Consider the following 23,053-nt stretch of genomic DNA (forward strand, 5'->3'; position numbering starts at 1 on the left):
TTGGAGATTCATACAAACTTTGTACCCAAAAGGGACAGTGGGGCCACAGTTGGAGGTTCATACAAACTTTGTACCCAAAAGTGACAGTGGGGCCACAGTTGGAGATTCCTACAAACTTTTTACGTAAAAGGGACAGTGGGGCCACATTTGGAGATTCATACAAACATTTTACGTAAAAGGGACAGTGGGGCCACAGTTGGAGATTCCTACAAACTTTTTACGTAAAAGGGACAGTGGGGCCACAGTTGGAGATTCATACAAACATTTTACGTAAAAGGGACAGTGGGGCCACATTTGGAGGTTCATACAAACTTTTTACGTAAAAGGGACAGTGGGGCCACAGTTGGAGATTCATACAAACTTTGTACCCAAAAGGGACAGTGGGGCCACAGTTGGAGATTCATACAAACTTTGTACCCAAAAGTGACAGTGGGGCCACAGTTGGAGATTCCTACAAACTTTTTACGTAAAAGGGACAGTGGGGCCACATTTGGAGATTCATACAAACATTTTACGTAAAAGGGACAGTGGGGCCACAGTTGGAGATTCCTACAAACTTTTTACGTAAAAGGGACAGTGGGGCCACATTTGGAGATTCATACAAACATTTTACGTAAAAGGGACAGTGGGGCCACAGTTGGAGATTCCTACAAACTTTTTACGTAAAAGGGACAGTGGGGCCACAGTTGGAGATTCATACAAACATTTTACGTAAAAGGGACAGTGGGGCCACAGTTGGAGGTTCATACAAACTTTGTACCCAAAAGGGACAGTGGGGCCACAGTTGGAGGTTCATACAAACTTTGTACCCAAAAGGGACAGTGGGGCCACATTTGGAGATTCCTACAAACATTTTACGTAAAAGGGACAGTGGGGCCACAGTTGGAGGTTCATACAAACTTTTTACCCAAAAGGGACAGTGGGGCCACAGTTGGAGATTCATACAAACATTTTACCTAAAAGGGACAGTGGGGCCACAGTTGGAGATTCATACAAACTTTGTACCCAAAAGTGACAGTGGGGCCACATTTGGAGATTCCTACAAACATTTTACCTAAAAGTGACAGTGGGGCCACATTTGGAGATTCATACAAACTTTGTACCCAAAAGTGACAGTGGGGCCACATTTGGAGATTCCTACAAACATTTTACCTAAAAGGGACAGTGGGGCCACATTTGGAGATTCATACAAACTTTGTACCGAAAAGTGACAGTGGGGCCACATTTGGAGATTCATACAAACTTTTTTACCCAAAAGTGACAGTGGGGCCACATTTGGAGATTCCTACAAACATTTTACCTAAAAGGGACAGTGGGGCCACATTTGGAGGTTCATACAAACTTTGTACCCAAAAGGGACAGTGGGGCCACAGTTGGAGATTCATACAAACATTTTACCTAAAAGTGACAGTGGGGCCACATTTGGAGATTCATACAAACTTTGTACCCAAAAGTGACAGTGGGGCCACATTTGGAGATTCCTACAAACATTTTACCTAAAAGGGACAGTGGGGCCACATTTGGAGGTTCATACAAACTTTGTACCGAAAAGTGACAGTGGGGCCACAGTTGGAGATTCATACAAACTTTTTACCCAAAAGGGACAGTGGGGCCACATTTGGAGATTCCTACAAACTTTGTACCCAAAAGTGACAGTGGGGCCACATTTGGAGATTCCTACAAACTTTTTACCCAAAAGGGACAGTGGGGCCACATTTGGAAATTCCTACAAACTTTTTACCCAAAAGTGACAGTGTGGCCACAGTTGGAGATTCCTACAAACTTTTTACCCAAAAGTGACAGTGGGGCCACATTTGGAGATTCCTACAAACATTTTACCTAAAAAGGACAGTGGGGCCACATTTGGAGGTTCATACAAACTTTGTACCGAAAAGTGACAGTGGGGCCACAGTTGGAGATTCATACAAACTTTTTACCCAAAAGGGACAGTGGGGCCACATTTGGAGATTCCTACAAACTTTTTACCCAAAAGGGACAGTGGGGCCACATTTGGATATTCCTACAAACTTTTTACCCAAAAGTGACAGTGGGGCCACATTTGGAAATTCCTACAAACTTTTTACCCAAAAGTGACAGTGGGGCCACAGTTGGAGATTCCTACAAACTTTTTACCCAAAAGTGACAGTGGGGCCACATTTGGAAGTTCCTTCAAACTTTTTACCCAAAAGTGACAGTGGGGCCACAGTTGGAGATTCCTACAAACTTTTTACCCAAAAGGGACAGTGGGGCCACATTTGGAAATTCCTACAAACTTTTTACCCAAAAGTGACAGTGGGGCCACAGTTGGAGATTCCTACAAACATTTTACGTAAAAGGGACAGTGGGGCCACAGTTGGAGATTCATACAAACATTTTACGTAAAAGGGACAGTGGGGCCACAGTTGGAGGTTCATACAAACTTTTTACGTAAAAGGGACAGTGGGGCCACAGTTGGAGATTCATACAAACATTTTACGTAAAAGGGACAGTGGGGCCACAGTTGGAGATTCATACAAACATTTTACGTAAAAGGGACAGTGGGGCCACAGTTGGAGGTTCATACAAACTTTGTACCCAAAAGGGACAGTGGGGCCACAGTTGGAGATTCATACAAACATTTTACCTAAAAGGGACAGTGGGGCCACAGTTGGAGATTCATACAAACTTTGTACCCAAAAGTGACAGTGGGGCCACATTTGGAGGTTCATACAAACATTTTACGTAAAAGGGACAGTGGGGCCACATTTGGAGGTTCATACAAACTTTGTACCGAAAAGTGACAGTGGGGCCACAGTTGGAGATTCCTACAAACATTTTACCTAAAAAGGACAGTGGGGCCACATTTGGAGGTTCATACAAACTTTGTACCGAAAAGTGACAGTGGGGCCACAGTTGGAGATTCATACAAACTTTTTACCCAAAAGGGACAGTGGGGCCACATTTGGAGATTCCTACAAACATTTTACCCAAAAGTGACAGTGGGGCCACATTTGGAGATTCCTACAAACATTTTACCTAAAAGTGACAGTGGGGCCATAGTTGCAGATTCATACAAACGTTTTACCCAAAAGTGACAGTGGGGCCACATTTGGAGATTCATACAAACTTTTTACCCAAAAGGGACAGTGGGGCCACAGTTGGAGATTCCTACAAACCCTTTTCACAAAAGGGACAGTGGGGCCACATTTGGAGATTCCTACAAACATTTTACCCAAAAGTGACAGTGGGGCAACATTTGGAGGTTCATACAAACATTTTACGTAAAAGTGACAGTGGGGCAACATTTGGAGGTTCATACAAACATTTTACGTAAAAGGGACAGTGGGGCCACAGTTGGAGATTAATACAAACTTTTTACGTAAAAGGGACTGTGGGGCCACAGTTGGAGATTCCTACAAACATTTTACCCAAAAGTGCCAGTGGGGCAACATTTGGAGGTTCATACAAACATTTTACGTAAAAGTGACAGTGGGGCAACATTTGGAGGTTCATACAAACATTTTACCTAAAAGGGACAGTGGGGCCACATTTGGAGATTCATACAAACTTTTTACCCAAAAGGGACAGTGGGGCCATAGTTGGAGATTCCTACAAACCCTTTACACAAAAGGGACAGTGGGGCCACATTTGGAGATTCCTACAAACATTTTACCCAAAAGTGACAGTGGGGCAACATTTGGAGGTTCATACAAACATTTTACGTAAAAGTGACAGTGGGGCAACATTTGGAGGTTCATACAAACATTTTACGTAAAAGGGACAGTGGGGCCACAGTTGGAGATTAATACAAACTTTTTACGTAAAAGGGACAGTGGGGCCACAGTTGGAGATTCATACAAACATTTTACCCAAAAGGGACAGTGGGGCCACATTTGGAGGTTCATACAAACATTTTACGTAAAAGGGACAGTGGGGCCACAGTTGGAGATTCATACAAACATTTTAGCCAAAAGGGACAGTGGGGCCACATTTGGAGGTTCATACAAAATTTGTACCCAAAAGGGACAGTGGGGCCACATTTGGAGGTTCATACAAACATTTTACGTAAAAGGGACAGTGGGGCCACAGTTGGAGATTCATACAAACATTTTACCCAAAAGGGACAGTGGGGCCACATTTGGAGGTTTATACAAACTTTGTATCCAAAAGGGACAGTGGGGCCATAGTTGGAGATTCCTACAAACCTTTTACACAAAAGGGACAGTGGGGCCACATTTGGAGGTTCATACAAACTTTGTACCCAAAAGGGACAGTGGGGCCATAGTTGGAGATTCCTACAAACCTTTTACACAAAAGGGACAGTGGGGCCACATTTGGAGATTCATACAAACTTTTTACCCAAAAGGGACAGTGGGGCCATAGTTGGAGATTCCTACAAACGTTTTACCCAAAAGGAACAGTGGGGCCACAGTTGGAGTTTCATACAAACTTTTTACACAAAATTAACAGTTGGGGCCACAGTTGGACACGATCAAGGCTGTGCTCTCCCACTTTTTCCTCCAAGGCTCCAAAGCAGGCAGAGCACCACAATCGGATATCGTCTCCACACTTACCCACAAACTTCTCTTTTTTTTTTTACATTGACCTTGCCGAGACCTCTTATTAATTTGCCATTGCCCTCTTCCTTCCAGGTTGCTGGGTTTCCTCCCCCCTTTTCGTACGTGCGTGCGTGCATGCATGCGTACATGAAGGACCGAATTCTAATTTGGTGTGTGGGTGCAACCCACGTCAAAATCCAAGATGGCCGCCGCCATGTATGTCTGACGCCATGTATGCCTGAACCTTGTGAGCGGAATATCTTGAAAAATAAACGAACTACTAACTTCTAATCTGGTGTGTGGGTGTATCTACATATAAGGGAGAACGCTATTGAAAATTGGGTCGCCACGTCAAAATCCAAGATGGCCGCCTTGTGTCTTCCACTTTGTCAACTCGCATCACTTCACCGACGGGGGACCGAGGCGTAACGCTTGTCCTTTCCTTTTATTCCCTTGCTTATTGTGTTCATTTGTTACCCACTGCCTCACCGGTAGTTCATATCCTCCGTCCTCGCTCATATAACATACTCAATCTTGTAAAAATAAAAGCACGTTAATAAAGATGAAAAATAGGAGAGACACTTGCCTGAGAGTAAGAAGCTTAGGTTATCTCGGGTTATTCGAGACAGAAAGGATTGTGGGTAGGAATAGAGGATGGCATAAGATTGCAGTGGTGCACCACCTGCTTTTGAAGCTATGGAGCATGCAAGAGTGGAATTGAACAGCCTCAGCAAGGGGGTTTCACAAATGGGGATAAAAGAGAACCAAAGGTGTTGAGGTGTGAAATAAGACTGGATTTTCGAAGCTTAACACCAGGAGGTTGTTTATGGAATGACGCTTGCCTTTTGGATTTGCTGAGAAGGGTGGGCCAGCTGAGAGATCAGAAGGAGCAAGACCCCGAGGAGAGGCAGTAAAAACAGAGACCACCGAAGAAAAGCACCAGCTTGACAATTTTTTTAATAGTCTGGATTGCAATTATTTAGTGATGCTGTTTGAGATATCACCCATCTCCCCTTTTTGCACAAAGTCAGGTATTAAGGTACTCGTCGTCAGTAACCTGGGTTATAATGTCTGGTTGTGGCCGGGCTGCAATGCTGACCCAATGCACCAAAATCGGTCTACCTATTTCTCTGGACATTTTCTCGCGCCGGTTTTTTAATCCTTGATGAGGTTTCCACCCCCCCCCCCCTATTTTTCATGGATTCATTATAAGTAACAGTGCGCATGAGTAAACATCAATTGCAGGGTTTTTTTAAAACAAAAACAAAAGTATATACAAAAAAATTAGAGGTTCATCAATCACAGGCTGCGCATGGCATCGAGTATTATTGAAGCGGTGTATGAAATCTAGGATGTTGTTTAATATCGATTCTTCACTCGGTGCTCAAATTCAGACGTGATTATTTGCAAAAAGAAGGAAATAAATAGCAATATTTCTGTCGGTCAACAGGTTGTCATGATAGCTTGGGGTTATGCGTACTCACCTCCGACCTCTATACATTGTCACCCCGGTGTTACACATCAAGGAGTAAGCGTCAATGTGTGTGCTGTCTCCCGGGAAGACACAAAGCCAGCAGCACGGCTTGCCGGTGCTGGTCATTGGTGGATATTAAAGATCTCACCTTTTCTTCCAAAAAGACCGGGCGAGTTATCGCCGGCACCCTGGGTAAATTACAAATATCTGCCACCTTCGGTCAAATGCCAGGCCGGACCAGCAGGTTTGTGAAAGGCTTGGACTGAACTAGTTCTCCAGCTGATTTTACCATGAGGTGGGAATAACTAGAGCTGCTAAAGCAGCAGCAGCGGTGAACTATTGATTACGGTTATTACTGGTATTTTAATTTAAAAAATTTAGTAAATAGCAATATTTTGTGTCATTTCCATGCGAAAAGTCTGAAATGTGGCTCAGTGATACCCTTTAAATCAAAAGTTGCAATCCTTCAAAATTTTTCCATATGGGAAATCCTATATGGTGACGATGATGTGACTCGTCAGTTTTATTTATTGTTCTATTTCAGTGGAGCTTGATTCAAAGATGTGCAACGCCATTCCTACTTTCCCACAAGAACAATCATGGCTGTGCGGGCACTTCTAGCTTAGCACTATTGTATTCTCGAGCTACAGGATAATGGATGTGATGGTTCGATGCCTTCGAGGCAGATGGAGGCAGCCATGTTTGTTTGGTGTACGGGGCTCAGGGAATGAGACTTGTGGGGTAATGGCAGGCTGTGCATAACCCTCGGGTGGCTTGATATTGTCCAGACAGTTCATATTTTAGGCTTTGCAAATATTGTACATTTTAAGCCACAATGTGATGTGAAAAATGGTTTGTTAGCTTGGAGGAAAAGAGAGAGAGAGGATAAGTTGTGAAAACATACGACTGCATGGAAATCCTCATCCCTTTGGGTCTTCTGTGTCTGACTCCAGAGGTTCTAGATCCTAAGCCTCCAGGGCTGTGGAAAGATCCCATGGTTTTAGATTGGTGTTAATGGAGAGATTTTGGAAGATGCTGCGATCAGTTATAGCTACAAAATAGTGCCATTGGTTATCTCGTAATTTAAGTGGAGGAATTTTGGGTTGATAGATTTAAGTGGAGGAAATTTATGTTGGATAAGTCACGGACTAACGTGATACCTTTCGGCTATCCTGGCAGCCCGTTTCTGCCTACCCTCGTGGGTATCGCATTGTATGACTGGTACCATTTATTTTTGACAGTAAAATGGTTTTATGTTCTCCATTTCTACCCTGAAGGCAAAACTTTAGTTTGTATTTACTTTGCAGAAAACAATTTACTCTTAAGGTCCATGTCTGAACTACTTTCTTTTGTGGTTTTATTTTTTTGGCAAAAAAACACCGATATTTCAATATGAAGATTGACAAACCTGATACCAGGATTAGTTTTTATTTGCTAAATAAATTTCTCAAAGTTGCTGCGCAAAGTCGGCATGTATCTGAGATAGAGGCGAAGTCGGAATGAACATTGTAAAGTGTGAGGAATGTTCCTCTGAAGATATGTGGCACTTTATCGAGAAAAGCAAGCCTTGCAGGTGCACACCAAGCAGTGAGATAAAGGTCGTGGGAATACGTTGTAATGCGTTTATTTTTGTTTTTCTGATTTTCGGATCTGTGTATCATGCGTTACGGGTCATCACGTCTCGCTTTGCATTCGGCTAAGCATGCCCTCAACATACTGTATGCGAGGCATTCTGTTCCATGGAATTTTAAAATCTTGCTTGTGTTAATTATTTGTTCTGTTATTAATTTATTGTTATTTATTTATTATTTATTTTAGTTAAGCCTGGCGTTGGGCTAGCGGCTAGGGTGCCGGCTTAGGATCCTAGGATCCTGGGTTCGAATCCTGGTCGATCACTGAATTAACGCCAGGGGGGTTGACTCAGCCTGTTCATCCTTCCGAGGTCGGCTAATTGAGTACCAGTTCACTGGTAATTCCCTGTTTGTCGTAAAAGGCGACAAACAGGGTTGGTGGCAGGAAGGGCATCCGGCCGTAAAACATTGCTTCAAAAAGGGGACCAAAAAAACAACAACAACCACGGTGCCCGAAAAAGGCCAACCCCCGCTTGCGGGGAAAAATGGCCTCTAAAGGTGGTTTAAAAAAATTTATTTTGTTATTAATTAATTAATTAATTAATTTGTTATTTATTTATTGTTTATTTGTTCTGTAGATTAAATGTGTATTTTGTTAGTAATCATCACACAGTTAGTGTTTGCTTGGATTTTGTCATGTTAATCCTTTTTTTTGCCTGGCGAGACATGTATGTCATTTTGTGTGGTCGAACACATGTCCAGTGCTTGTTGACATGCTGAGCCTTGTGCTGTTGTCTCCATTTTCAATATGAACTATTATTTATTTTAATCTTCTTCCAACCCATAATAACTTCACCTTCAAGGTGAGGATTTTTAATCGAGGAGGGGGATTTTTAATCTATCTTTCATGGCTTCACTGTTTACTTTCACAATTTGCCATCTTTGGTTAACACCTGACAATTATTGCCATAGATTCACACGTGCCAGCATGATGACAAATCTATCATAACTCCTCGATTTGTCACTGTCTTTATCTCTCCATCTCTATCTATCTCTCTCTATTTCTCTCTTTCCTCTTCTCTCCCACCTTCTGTCATCTCCTCTCGCTCACTCTCCCTCTCCAAACAACTGCTCTGTTACACATGTCCAATCATGGAGCACTGCTCAGCATCTCCCGCAGTACTTGTCATTAGTTGCTTTCCTTACCTCTTGTTCTCGTTTCTGTCTATAATCATTTATTTTGTCTTGTTCTTTGAGTGAGAGATAGACAGAGCCCATAGCTTGTGGCGAATGACGATTGTTTCACAAGCACCCGGACAGGTCGCTGTGTGTTTTCCTCACCTCCTCATTGTGAGCTGTGTTGTGTTGTGCTTGTTCTCAATACTGGTGTGCCTTAAGTTGTGAGTTCATTGCTTCGCAGAAAGTTGTATTTCGCCCCTTCCTTTGCTTCCTCTCTCGCTCCCCTCCCCTCCCCCCCCCCCCCCCCATTTCCCCACTCTATCCTGTCCCAACTGTGGTTTACCCAGAGCTAGGCACAGCCTAGGGATAGCTTTAATATTAGAATGTCAGCACGTTCCCACTATGCGGCGTGTTCCCTTACGTGGAAGCAAAGCATGGTTTGTTCCTCCAGATGAAGTTAGTGGAGAATATATCATAATTGCCATTGGCAACATTAGCAGGATACATAAGATCTGCACTGCTTCGCAGATGAACGAGTGTCGTATTTTTTGAAGCTGAAGAGCAATTGGTACATTAAATTGTTGCTACTGGTTTGTCTACTGATAAATGTCACTTTGTTTTGGCTTCACCACTCGACACACCAACCGTGAGGGTAATACTCTCCAATGTCCCTTAGTTTATTAAGAACGAGACAAATAACTGCTTAGCGAATAACTCGTTAGAATGTTGCCTCTGGGCTGTCTTAACGAGCAGGCTAAGCATATAATCTTGAGCAGCCAGTGCCCTATGTCATGAAGGAGAAGGTCGACCTTGAGGTTGAGCACCTACATAAGGCAGGAGTTATAGATCTAATATAGTTCTCAGACTGGGCATCACCAATAGTGCCTGTCCTAAAAGTGATTGCCAAGTCCACATATGTGGTGATTATAAGCTTACTGTAAATCAAGTAGCCAGCTATCCGATTCCATGGATTGTGGATTTGTACGACACCCTAAACTGAGGACAGACTTTCACGAAGCTTGATCTCAGCAGTAATTACCTTTGGATGAGGCATAAAAGGATTGCACAACCATAAATACTCAGAGTGATATATATTTGTACTGGATTGAAAGACATATTCCAGGTATTTCACAAGCTTGTGAACTCTCAAGGTCTGAAGGGATGGAAGAGGTTGATGCCTGCCTACTTGAAGGACGAGAGATGTCAAGGAAGAGGGTGGAGTCATCAGCAAATAAACAAAGAGGATTTTCCAGAGTCAGAGATAGTTCATGAATATTAGAAATAGGGCACGGCTCAGGACACCGCCATGGGGAACTCCAACCTTGACAGCGAGAGGAGATGAGAAGATTCCATTGAGGATCTCACATTGGAGAGGGAGTTGAGGAAGTCAGTAAGCCAAGTGTGAAGTCGGCCTTGGATGCCATATAGAGTTTGTAGAGCAAGGAGGAGTGCCAGACTGCATCAGAAGCTCAAGATATGTCAAGAGAAACGTCCCTGATATGTTGGGAGATTAGAAGCAGCATGTTAAAGCTGGAGTGACTTTGTCTGAAACCGACTTGATGCTCTGAGATGAGACCGTTGAAGAAAAGGAAGGATTTTATTTCTACTGCGGTGATGGATTCCATGGTTTGTAGGTCAATAGTTGAGGGGATCTGTTTTTGCATTGTTTAAGTCATGCAGAGATGTTGGGTGACATCCAAGCAGATGGAAGATGGCCCTGGGCAAATGGCAGAAAGCTAGACTTTTTTATCCAAGCTTTATCAAGCAACGGAAGTCAATTCTTTGTTTCTGCTTTGCAATAAATGACCTATCCGATAACATTTCATCTCGGCTGGCCGTTTATGCTGATGACTCAACCCTATACACTACTTATTCTGGCTTTCTGCTTGCATCACTCCACCTTCAAGCCAGCAACGATCTAAATGAGGTCTGTGAGAATGTCAGTAACTAAGGAAAAGACTGGTTCATCAGCATCAATAAAAAGAAGACCGACCTGATATTCATGTCGAGTTCAAGCTTTTTTTTTCTTTTCTTTTTTTTTGTATACAGAGTCGAGGCTCGTGAAAGAGCTAACATTTATCAAACAAACAAATCAAACAAACAAGCAAACAAAGTATATAAAAAGGGGAGCGGTCGACAAGATGGGGAGAGAAGGGGAGGAAGCACACAAACACAACATTTGAGAGCAGGGACATCGGGAGATGTGTGGGCGGGAGAGGGCCTGGGGGGAGGCAGGATAGGTATAAAACGCAAGGACACCAAGGACTTCCAGGAAAGAAGTCGGCACCTCAAAAAAGTGGATTTGGGGTGAAATTCGCGGGGGTAGAAAAGATCAAGGTTTTGGATTTGGGAAGATAAGAGATGGTGGTGAACAGCCATTGTAAAGACCTAGAGGGAGGAGTGGGATTGAAGAGAGTGAGGGAGTTTGTTCCAGAGGCGGGAGAAAGAGGAATTGAAGGAGTGAAGGTGAGCAGAGAGTCTTGATTTGGGCAGTTTAACCATAAGAGGGTTGCAGGCAGATCTTGTGCGACCTGTAGGAATATTTGGGGGACAGAGCCCAGAGAGAGCTGGGGGAGCAAGGCCGGAGAGGAGTTGGTAGAAGACGGAAAGACCACCAACCTGCCTGCGGTGAGTAAGTGAAAGGCCCTCGGAGATAGCGTCATCACGGGAGATTCCAATGATTCTGAACGCTTTGGTTTCAACAGCGTGAAGACGAGCTAGGTGTGAGGCTGGAGCACCAGCCCAGAGGGGAGAGCAGTACTCCATTGAGCTGCAGATGAAAGCCTTGTATGTGGTGAGGAGCTCAGGTGTGCCAAGGAAGGACCTCGCACGATGGAGGATGCCCAGTCGTCGACTGGCTTTGGAGGCCAGCTTGGAAATGTGGTTTTCCCAGGAAAGATCATGGCAGATAGTGAGACCCAAAAGCTTGAGTGACAGAACTTCTTGGAGAGGATTATTCAGAAAGTAGATGGGAGGGTTGTCCAGTCGGTCTTTTCGGAGAGACATCGTAAGAGTGTGAGATTTGTCAGGATTGAAAGACATGTGCCACTTGTTTGCCCAGTCTGTGATTTTGTCCAGGTCTGCAGAGAGTGAGGAGGCTGCAGACTGCCGATCTGAGGGATGAGGAATGGAGCGGCAGAGAGTGGAGTCATCAGCAAAGAGATAGAGAGGATTTTCAAGAGAGTCAGAGAGATCATTGATGAAGACCAGAAAAAGCACAGGGCCCAGAACACTGCCTTGGGGATCTCCAGCCTGAACAGGAAGAGGAGATGAGAGAAACCCATTCAGGGCCACACGTTGACTACGACTAGAGAGGAAGTCCGCCAGCCGTGCGTGGAGAGCGAGCCTGTTTGCCTCTAAAGCTCCCCCTTCTTTTCACAACTTGGTTATGTACCAAACACCCTTACAAAAACGAGATGGCATCTGCCTTCGTCTGGACATCACCTATTACCTTGTTTTGAGATAAGTACATCTCTGGCATTGCCAAAAGAGCATCCCAGCGACATGGCTGCCTGTATCAGGCTCGCCGACACTTCCCTCCCGAGGCCTCGTTCCACCTGTACAAGACCGCCATACGTTCAGTCATGGAATACTGTAGTCACATCTGGGTGGGTGCTCCAACTCATGTTCTGTCCCTTCTTGGCAGAATTAAATGACGAGTTGTTGACCTGTTGGGCCATGATCTGGCATCATCTCTGGAATGCCTCTCGGTTTAACACTCTGTGACCTCTGTCTCTTTTCTTCAGCTACTATAATGGTAGATGCTCAAAGACCTTTCACTACTTGTCCTTCCTTTACATGCTTCTGAGAGCGCTACACGTTTGGCAACCTCTGCACACACCCACACTGTCTTTATTCGTTCCTAAGGTCAACACAGTACAGTATTCCTCCAGTTTGTTCCCACGCACTGCCAAACTCTGGAATTCCCTACCTGCATCCTGTTTTCCAGCAACATACAACCTTTCCCAGTTTGAGAGATGTGAATAGGTATCTCCTTTCCCAGTGATTCCCTTCCCACAATTTTTTTTGTAGCCCCCACCTGTGAGCAGTCTTAAGGCCTTGTGATAGGTGAACTCCCCATAAAAAATTTAAATGTGTCTCTTTTGTTTGATAGTATTTGTACCTACCTTTATCCCAGAGTAAAGGTCGAGCCTGGAGAAACCACTCACATTTGGGGAACTTTCCATTACCCTTAAATCTTGGCCAAGCGACATCACCGAGCTTCAATGGACTGCCAATAAAAAATTATTGAAACTGTTTTGGGACATAATTCGACCTAAACTGCTTTTGGTCTTCCAAGAAAGCCCGGAGAAGGATGCACTCCCATTCAGCTGTCGGAGAGCAGTACTTACCCTGCTTCCCAAGAAGGATGATCCTTGCTCGTTTCTCAGTGGCAGCCAATGTCAATGCTGTGTGCTTAAAGTGTAGGCCTTGTTTTTTTGGACCTGCAGATGGCTTTTGCTCATGTTTCTCATACCATCTCAAAAACTCTTGCTTATGTTTAAAAAACTTTTTTTGGTTAGTGCCCCTTTTTAAAATCGCATGTACATTGATGCTATTCGAGCATATCTAACTTCCTTAACCCCAAGCTACGTACTCAGGCAGTACGACAATATGTACTTCAGGTCGACGGTCACGCACTGACCAATTGCTAAGTAGCACTCCTATAATGTCACAAATATTAATTTAGGGTGCGCATTGTTGCCCTATTGACATGGCAAACTTTGACTTTTTGGGGGGTTATTGATAAGGCAGTTTGGGGAATGAGTGAATGCAATAATTGGATTTATTCAAATAGGTTAAGACCACAGAACAATTACATTGGCATTTAGGATGATGAAATTATTTGCCATAAAGAGCTCAGATAAATATCAACGAATGGCCACTCCAGAGTCAATTCTTACTGACTACATTTTCTCCATGTCTGCATGATCTTCCCATCTCTATTGAAATGTCAGCAATGCTCAGTTTTTCAACAGAAGAAGTGCTTAGTGCAGCAGGCCTTGTACCTGCTTCGTTTTAATCTGTGGAACATTACGCCATGAATGCATTTTGCAGGTTTAAGGAAAATTGCATACTTGTGCTTTATGAAATAGTTTCCTTAATGGATCTTACCTTTTCCTTCCAAGTAATGAGTTTTAATTTGCATAATCTGTATTGCGACAGGTTAGCAGCCTTCGCTAATGACACCGTCCAACAGTGCGATTCAAACTCGATTGAACTAGAACGGCACTCTTCGACGTCACGACGTCAACTGATATGCCAATGCCCACATTATTACATCATTATAATACTTGTATCAAGTTTGATTTAAATCCATTCAGCTGTGCCCAAGTTAGCACATTTTTACCTGACATGACCTCTGACCTTTGACCTATTGACCCCAAAATGTAATCAGTTCATGTTTACATCATTAAACATACCTGTACCAAGTTTTAATTGAAATCCCATCAGCTGTTCACAAGTTCTCACATTTTTACCTGACATGACCTCTGACCTTTGGCCTTTGACCTCGGGACCCCCTAAATCGAATCAGTTAATCCTTACATCATTATACATATCAGTACCAAGTTTGAATTGGATTCCTTTAGCCATTCTCAAGTTATAGACCTATTACAGACTTTGACCTTTAACTTTTGACTTATTGAACCCAAAATATAATCAGTTAAACTTTACATCATTATACATACCTTTACCAAGTTCGAATTAGATCACTTAAGCCATTTTCAAATTATAAAGACCCATTACAGACTTTGACCGTTGACCATTTGACCCCAGATTCTGATCATTTAATCTTTACATCATTATACATACCCGTACCAAATTTGAATTGGATCACTTCAACCATTCTCAAGTTATAGACATATTACAGATTTGACTTTTCACCTTTGACCCCAAAATCTAAGCACTTAAACTTTACAACATTATACATACCTGTACCAAGTTTGAATGAGATCACTCCAGCCGTTCTCAAGTTACAGACCTATTACAGATTTGTCCTTTGACTTATGACCCCAAAATCTAATCACTTAATATTTACAACATTACACATACCTGAAACCGAGTTTGAATTAGATCACTTCGGCCATTCTCAAGTTATAGACCTATTACAGACTTTGACCTTTGACCTCTTGACCCCAAAATCTAATCGGTTCATCTTTACATCATTCCACATACAGCCACGTGAAAAAGTAAGTACACCCCATGTAAAGTTTTGACTTTTTCAACATATTTCAACATACAGCTATGTTATCTTCATTTCAACAATATTGATAGATAAAGGTGATATAATAGAACAAATATCATGAAACATTTACATTTTGTAGTCCATTGTATAATTTAAATAAACATAAATGCAAATTTCACATGTGGAAAAAGTAAGTACACCCTTGGCTCTAATAGGTGGTATTGCCCCCTTTGGCAGAAACAACCTCAAGTCGACGTTTCTTATAACTGTCTACGAGTCTCTGACATCGACTGGGAGAAATTTTTGCCCACTCTTCCATGCAGAGCTCTTTCAGCTGTGCGATGTTTGAGGGGTTTCTTGCACGCATAGCTCGTTTCAAATCCCCCCACAACATCTCGATGGGATTTAGATCCGGGCTTTGACTTGGCCATTCCAGAACCCTCCATTTCTTTCTTTTCAGCCATTCCTTGGTGGATTTACTGGTATGTTTATGGTCATTGTCATGTTGCAAGGTCCACCCTCCGTTGAGCTTCAACTTTCCGACAGATGGCCTCACATTATCCTCAAGCACCCTCTGGCACAATGAAGAATTCATAGTGGATTATATGATGGTGAGCTGCCCAGGCCCTGATGCAGCAAAGCTGCCCCAAACCATAATATTTCCACCACCATGCTTTACAGTTGGTATCAGGTTCTTGTGGTCAAATGCTGTCTTTGGTTTTCGCCAAACATGTCTTCTGGTACTGTGGCCAAATAGCTCTACCTTTGACTCATCTGTCCAGAGCACATTGTTCCACATTGTTCCACTCATCTGTCCAGAGTTTTGGAATCTTCTCCAATTGTAGATGATCTTCCGGACAGTCGAATGATTGATTTCAAATTGTTTGGAGATCTTTTTAAATCCATTCCCAGACTCGTAGGCATCTATAACCTTCTTTCTGAAGGCCTCAGAGAGCTCTTTTGATCTAGGCATGGTGACGCCGCACACTTCAACAACAAAGAGCAAACCAAACTAAATGTCTGAGGTTTAAATAAGACAGGTTCCTCCAAGATCCTCTCTAACGATTCTCTAATCATTTGCACCTGAGCTGGTGCACCTGATTTTAATTTTAGGTATTTGAAGTAGTGATAAATGTAGGGGTGTACTTACTTTTTCCACATGTGAAATTTGCATTTATGTTTATTTAAATTATACAATGGACTACAAAATGTAAATGTTTCATCATATTTGTTATATTATATCACCTTTATCTATCAATATTGTTGAAATGAAGATCAAATAGCTGTATGTTGAAATATGTTGAAAAAGTCAAAACTTTACATGGGGTGTAGGCCTACTTACATTTTCATGTGACTGTATGTGCACCAAATTTCGTCAGAATCCCATCACTGGTTCACAAGTTATCGTGTAACAGGATTTTTACCTAACATGACCTCTGACCTTTGGCCTTTGACCTCGTGACCCCAAAATATATTTATCATCATTTATTTTGTGTTCAGGCATCTTTACCAGTATCAGTTCATCTTTACCTCGTTATACATACCTGTGCCAAGTTTGACTAAGATCCCTTTAGCCGTTCTCAAGTTATCGCGGTAACGAAAACCTTTCACGAATGGACGGATGGGCGGACGGACGGGCGGACGTATGGACAGCCAGACGGACAACCTGAAAACATAATGCCTCCAGCGACTTCATAGTCGGAGACATAAAAATGTTGATCGGCCATTGAGTTGCATTTATAGGAAATATAAGTACAAAACAATGTTGCACAAACACAATATTACGTCAAGCAATTAGTATCCTCCAAGAATTATGCATTGAGGGGCTTAGCATAACCCTTGACATGTTATATTGTTGTGTGGAAAGGGGATGGAGGAGGGGGGTGAGGGTGGTCCATCGCTAGATTGTTGTAAGAATACTATGGGTCCATGTGTTTCGAGTAGCTTCGATTTCCATGCATCAGGGACATGTTAGAATAAGTCGTCTTGTTACATGTGACGTTGAGGAGGCACCATACGTAACCTTACAGACAGTACGGTATAGCTAGGAAAAAATATTGTATCGTGTAAAACCTCCTGGACATGCAGGTAAGGCCAGGTGAAGACTTTCAGCCACAAACAGGCACCAGGAGAGCGCTACACATTTTAAAAGGACCATTATGAACTGTTGGCGTGTGTGTGCAAGCCATGGCGGCGAGATGTGCTGTAGGGCCTGGAAAAAGACAATACTTTTTTAAATTGGGAACTGCCTAGAGGATGGTACTTCTCACAATCAGTGGGCAGTCAATCACGGGACCCTCCACAGGCGAAGGTGGTCCCAGATTCCACGAGGTTTGTGTCCGCAGATGCGCGAGTCGCCTGGAGCGGGCCTTTTTTTTTTTTTTTTTTTTTTTAGGAAGATCACTTTGTGTCTCGCTCTTTGGCTCTCTTCATCTCCCACTCTACTTTGTTCCGGGACTGCTCTCTGGGGATGTGGATGCCGCCTCACAATCCCTCGTGTATTCTGGGTCTTGGCTTGGCGTGGTGCACACTGATTCTGGTACTGCAATGAAACCGATCGTTCTCTTCGAACATTGCCTCTCTATCATTAACATTATAACTTTACATGGTGGCAACAGTTATACAGCACATCTCAAGGTGACAACAAGCAGGTGCATTTTGTGCTTTTTGTATCGCCTCATTACCACAGCCGTTCACAATGGCGATCAATTCCATGCATGGATTGGACCACGCTAAACTTGGTGGTGGCTTTCAAGATGTTTAGGCAGCGGTTGGAGCTGTATTTTCAAGTTACAGGCACTACGGAGAGCAACTAGGGGCCACTCACTGATCCTGCTTCAAGTGGGAGAGGAAAGCCTCAAATGGTATAATACGTGGAAATTAACAGGTGAATAACAGCAGCAACCTATGCATATTTTCAGTTGCTTCCTCGAACAAAAGAAACCCTCGGACAATGTCAGGATCTTCCACTGGAGCTTCTTAACTACAGCCAGATTTCTGGTGAGTCGGATGCTTTTATCAGCCGGTGCACATTCCTCTCCCAGAAATGTGATTTGTGCTCCAAAAAAGAAGACAAATGCTTGTTGGAGCAGATAATTGCAAGTACCTCAATTTCCGACTTCTAAAAGGTGCTTATAACAAAACCTGAGGCATTTACTCTTGATGATACCTTGAAACTGTGACAAACTCACAAAGCCTCTGTAGTGTAGCAGCATAGCAAACCTGTTGTGCATTTTGTGATACAAGCACCAAATTTGGCACAAATGTACATTAATATGTTGCGAACATTTTCAGATATTGGGCCACTTGAAATTCCGTAATTTTTTTTTCAAATTTTTTCAAATTTCGTAATTTCAAATTTTTCGGGTGACACCGTCACAATTTCGGTCTTCGAGGCCGGCCGATATAGTGGGGCGGCTTAGCCCAAATATTCAAAAGAATTGTGCATTTTGTGATACAAGCACCAAATTTGGCACAAATGTACATTAATATGTTGCGAACATTGTGTGGTCAGCAATGAAGACGAGAGTCTGAATTACATGTATGCAAAAGACCTTGTGAACCAGTGAAGCAAATACACGGGTAAGCATGAATTAAATCTAGGGCATGATATAATTTCCATGATGTTTACCTCTACACTCAATGGTGGAAGGAGGTAATGTTTTGATCCCAGCTTGTCTGTATGTCTGTTTGTCTGTTAGTCCACAAAATTCCAGACAAAGCTTGTAGTAGTGGTAGTTGTAGTGGTAGTGGTGATAACAGAAATTGTTATATAGAACTGAACTTATATTATTATTATATGCAGAAAATAACTTCATTTCTATATGCCCTGCAGTGGACAGGTTAATTGGTTTATGCACTGAAGGGGTCACCCTGGTGTGCACTGCTGTGTTCTGCCTCACTGAGTTGTTCAGGTATGATGTACTCAGCACAAGCTTCCGGTCGGCCTGGAGGTGGGAGTGCGGGGCCTGTCACGGAACGTCAAAACAAACGGCCTGCCGGGGCCGCCCAAAAGTCGGGCGTGAGGGGCGCGTCCACTAATGTAACGCCTCTCGCTTCCCAGATCGAGGGCCACGTGGTCAGGAGAACCTCGTCCCTTCCGGTCACACTTTGCCTATCGGCCGGCCTCGAAGACCGAAATTGTGACGGTGTCACCCGAAAAATTTGAAATTACGAAATTTGAAAAAATTTGAAAAAAAAAATTACGGAATTTCAAGTGGCCCAATATCTGAAAATGTTCGCAACATATTAATGTACATTTGTGCCAAATTTGGTGCTTGTTTCACAAAATGCACAATTCTTTTGAATATTTGGGCTAAGCCGCCCCACTATCTGCCAATATTGGCTTTGCAAATTCAGTGGCAGACAACGCAAACAAACATCTTTGCTGTTGGCCTGAGACTCAGCAAATGCAAAAACGTTGTTACCTCAAACCCCCCAGTGCACAATCGATGCTCTGCTCACAACGATGCATGCAGATTGTGTGGTAACCTAGGCCATGGGCCAAGTTCTGTCTTACTTCTAAATTTCTACAACCCCGACCCAACCTCCCATCAAATGTCTGCTGCTACGAAGCACCTATAAATTCTGCACCCAACAGCTGTCGTCCAAAAGGGAATGCTTACTAGCACCCCCGAACATCATATGCTCATGTTGACCCTCACAACATACAATATACGGTATAACACCTCATATGTAAGATATCGACGTTCCCCTGATAGTGTTCTCCATACCATTGATCAACCTGGACCAGTGTATGACTCGTATCATGAAACAGCAACACAGGCTTCAAAACAGCATCAACAACCCTGATGATGCCACATCGCAATAGAATTCATTGGTTTTTGATTCGGTTAAAAACCTGGTCAACATAACGAAGCGTACATCTCGCTTCATATTATTCCACACAACAGGATGGGTGTTCATTATTTTAAGCTGATGGTGGGGCACAGATGCCCAAGGAAACACTCTACCCATTCGGATTTTGACGCATGTTTCCCGAAATGTTGGATTCAAAAGACGAACCTTGCACTGGCTTCCTTCGGGCAGCATGGAGCGACCTGACTGCATTTTAACAGAACCCACATCAAGTGTTTTGGTACTATAGACATTGCCTATAGCTACAATGGCTCACCATGGATCAGTACGCGTTTTTTTGTTGTGGATGTTCATGGTCCTGCAGTTATTAGTCTTCCGTCATGCAATAATCTACATGTTGTTACGCTGCATTGTTCAGTAAGCACGAACAAAACGTAAAGATCCTCATGGATGCATGTCCACAACAATTTGACTGTCGGCAAATTTTGTACAAGGCACAGTCCTGTCGTTCCCTTGAACATCCCGCCACGTGTTTACCCAACACGTAGAAGAACCCTTATTACTCTCAAAGGACAAAATTCAGCCAGAACTTGATGACGTGATTCGACATGGATTCATATAGGAACTGACTGAATGGATCAGCTCTCTCACTTACATAACCAAAAAAGACGGCAATATCCATGTTTGGAACCAAAGCATCTGAATCGTGCCCTGATTCTTCCGTACCACAAAATACCGACAACGGAAGAACTCGATCACAAATGTGCAGAAGTGAAGCACTTCTCGAAACTTGATGCAAAGTAAGGTTATTGGTCTGTACGACTTGATAGTGACGGCCAACAACTTCTTACTTTTTAGATCCAAGTTGGTCGGTATTGCTTCCAATGATTGCCGTTTGGACTGTGTGTAAGCCAGGACATTAAATGCTCTGAATGCACCACAGCAAAAGCGTCTAGAATCAACAATTTGCAGGCCTAAACTTGCCCGGTCATCACTATTGGCTCTGTCGTACAGAGCCTAGCTTATCATCTTTCGCCTGTTCGTGGGGACAAAGATCCCGACGTACACGGCCTGTGTTAACGGAGGCTGTCTGACGCTACATTATGGACGATCAGACGGCAACATATTGTGTTTTTGATATTTCCCTTTGTACCCCGATGGTTTCTACAAGATCTAATTAAATAATAATAATGTATACCACCTCTTTATTGCAGTGTTTTTCATTAAATCTAAGAGTCCCACTGCTGATGGGGGTGGTGCGTCATCAATACAGCTGGTGTTGTAGATGTTATGTCCTCTTTTACTCTAGTTCGTAATTTGTTGTCTGATGTGGGACACATCCAATGGAACCACAGTGACATAACTAAAAAACAACAACTTTGATTTCTACCCAGTCAATCCTGTGTCCACAATGTCCACAACACCTGTCCACAATCCATACAGTCACACTGGTTCAAAATGTTGTCTGCACAACTTGTTAGAATGGAAATGTACAATTGACCTTTATCCTGGAACGTTTGCGTGATGGAAACACTTAATACAATGAATAATTCCAATGTTGACTGAAATGCATGGAAAGGTCCATTTGGACATGGCTGAGGCAGATGTCTTGTTCAACTTCCCTTTACATCACTGTTAGTTGAGGTAAAACATAGGGGAAATACCTCTGGTGCTCATCTGGTAGAATAAAGAGTGTAATGCACCGACTAAAGGTATTTTAAACCAATTTGAATGGTTGCTAGAAGACAGGGCAGCATGTGGAATCATACTAACATAATCATAAGACTTTAAATAAACAAACAAAAAATACCGATTTTGGGGGGCAACCCTCCCTCCCCCAACCCCATATACCTCCTAAGACCCCAATTTTTATAATGCCTTGAACAAACATTGGTACATCACGGATGATGAAGGTTGTGGTCAAGTTTCATCAAAATTGGGTGTGTAGGTTCTGAGAAAAAGCAAATACCTATTTTGGGGGGAAAGCTCCCCCTCCCCCCATAGACCACCTGAGACCTCGATTTTTTTAAATGCCAGGAACAATCTTTGGTACAACGCAGGTGATTAAGGTTGTGTGCAAGTTTCATCAGAATTGCATATATCGTTTCTGAGAAGAAGGCCAACAACTATTTTGGGGGGAACCACCCCACCCCCCTCCGTAGATCCCCAAAGGGGCAGCTTTTTAAAATACAACAACAACAACAACAACATGCATTTTAAAGGCCATTTTCCCTGCTAGAGCGGGGGTTAGCCTTGCGGTCCCCATGACAGTCTTCTCCATTTTGCCCTATTTTCTGCATCTCTCCTTGTTAACCCCCTTGCCCGCATTTCTTCTTCCACCATCTTTAGCCAAGTCTTTCTCGGTCTTCCCCGTCTTCTACTTCCTTCTACATTCATTTCCATGACTCTTCTCAACCAGTCACGTTCATCCTTCCTCAACACATGACCAAACCATCTCAACCTGTTCCTCTTCACAGCATCAATCACAGGCTCCATTCCCATCATCGTTCGCAATTCATCATTTGTCTTCCTCTCTCTCAGAGAGAGATGCTTGAGTACCAGCTTGCTGGGATGAATGATCACGGTGTGTACCCCGGTTTAGAATAGGTACACCGTATCCCTGCGCATCATAAGAGCGTGACCAAGGGTTGGCGTCAGGAAGGGCATCCGGCCATAAAAACATTGCCTCAAACAGGGAACCATGATTGTCATGGAGCCCGCAAGGCTAACCCCCGCTCTTGCGGGGAAAATGGCCTTAAAACGATCATTCATTCATTCATTCATTCTCTCAACGATACTCCGCACATCCACCGAACCATTCGCATTTCCACACTTTCCAGCCTTCGTTGCTGCTCTACATTCATTACCCATGTCTCGCTCCCATAAATCATAACACTTCTCACACATGCAGCATACACCTTTCCCTTCAGCTTCAACGACACTCCCCTCCTCATCAGCACGCCACTCAGTTCCCGAAACTTCTTCCATGCACATCTCACTCCAGCAACCGTTACCGAGTCTGATCCACCTTCTCCATTCAGCATGTCTCTGAGGTAGCAAAATGTTTTCACACCTTCCAGCTTCACGCCGTCTGCAAGATCCAACTCAAATGTTGGATGATTGATGATGTGTAAAAAATGATTTTTAAATGTCGTGAACAAACGTTGGCACATCACGGGTGATGAAGGTTGTGGTGAAGTTTCATTGAAATGGTGTGTGTAGTTTCAGAGAAGAAAGCAAATACCTATTTTTTCCCCCTATGTTTTTTCTAACATATCCATACTTC

The 23,053-nt window shown here is 43.2% G+C and overlaps 1 protein-coding gene across 1 annotated transcript in view; it reads left to right on the top strand.

The window, feature by feature from the left end:
- Nucleotides 1–23,053, top strand: part of LOC137415953 (contactin-4-like) — a 766,344-nt gene that overhangs the window by 139,351 nt on the left and 603,940 nt on the right. The window lies entirely within an intron of this gene.

The sequence above is a fragment of the Myxine glutinosa genome, chromosome 12 (genome assembly GCF_964187855.1).
Source record: "Myxine glutinosa chromosome 12, kmMyxGlut1.1, whole genome shotgun sequence".
Taxonomy (NCBI): Eukaryota; Metazoa; Chordata; class Myxini; order Myxiniformes; family Myxinidae; genus Myxine; species Myxine glutinosa.